We start from the raw sequence: 1,187 nt of genomic DNA, 5'->3' as shown, positions 1-1,187 counted from the left end.
GCGGCATGTTTGTTATTTAAATTTTCTTTATAAGCCCTTTATGTGGTGTCGCTCAGACGCCCGACTGCGGCATTGTTAATTTATTTGCAACATTTCGAGGAGTCATTTCAGACACTCGGTCAGTGCATTCTATTTTTTAGTCCCGTATTGCATGTTCATATTTTCTCTGCATGCGTGCATCACAGATTTTCGTGGCAGACGTTATGATCATGAATATTTTGGAGCATGATTATCCCTTGTTATATTATACCCGTGTTCCTAATGTTTGCGAGTACATTCAAACGTACTCACTGGCTTGTCCCTCGCTATTGTCTTGGCCAGATTTCTTGCATGGAGAAGAGCGTTATGACGACAGCCCCGGAACCTACGCAATGATGATAGCAGCCTCGCGAAGATAGGAGTTATCCTGGTCAGCTGTTCTTGTGGGAAATGGAGTCCCATAGATGCAGATGCACCATAAACCGCTTCCACCATCAACCACTAGAAACCAAGTGTTGTACTCCTAGGCCACAATGGTCTTGTACTACATATTTTGTACTTTGCTTGGAATTCTTGTATCAAGTTGGTGCCTCATCAGCTAACAGTAATCCTGGGGCTGGTGAGCACAAAGGCCATTTTCTGGGAAATTAATATCCCGAAAATCCGGTCGTGAAACTTTCGTAGTTATGAATTGCGGAATAGAATCAATTATGAAATTCATAAGTATATATCCCTCATCCCTATTGGTATCGGTTTGGGCCACTACCCAGAACCCTGCTAGAGCCCTATTTTAAGATGAAATTGACAGTCTTTTTTAGAACTAGAACTATGGTAAAATACAGTATCGACAGGCCTAGTTCTTTTCCTTTGCTTATGCAGGGCAAGAATTTGTCGAGTTCAATTAGTACAATAAGAAATCCTAAGTATTTTTTTGGTCAGGCGACACCCAGATTTGAACTGGGGATAAAGGATTTGCAGTCCCCTGCCTTACCGCTTGGCCATGCCGCCAAATCCAATCCAAAATCGAGCAAAATATTATTCATCCGCATTATTTTACTATTTTTTATTCGTAGGAGGGGATTATTAAACCCTTTTTGATTTTTTTAGATCGTGGAATCCCTTTGTACTTATCCCTTTCCAATCCCTTTTAATAAATTCATTCTTGTTTTTCATTTGACCCAGTTTTATTCTCTTCGATTGATTGTATC

General features: G+C 40.4%; 1 non-coding gene across 1 annotated transcript; it reads right to left on the bottom strand.

Moving 5' to 3' along the window:
- Nucleotides 1–916: 916 nt before the first annotated feature.
- Nucleotides 917–987, bottom strand: TRNAC-GCA (transfer RNA cysteine (anticodon GCA)). The gene has a single exon. It is a non-coding gene; the product is annotated as a tRNA-Cys (tRNA).
- Nucleotides 988–1,187: the final 200 nt, after the last annotated feature.

The sequence above is a fragment of the Aegilops tauschii genome, chromosome 4 (genome assembly GCF_002575655.3).
Source record: "Aegilops tauschii subsp. strangulata cultivar AL8/78 chromosome 4, Aet v6.0, whole genome shotgun sequence".
Lineage (NCBI taxonomy): Eukaryota > Viridiplantae > Streptophyta > Magnoliopsida > Poales > Poaceae > Aegilops > Aegilops tauschii.
Note: the sequence above shows the minus strand (reverse complement) of the source record. Positions and strands in the feature narration are given on the sequence as shown.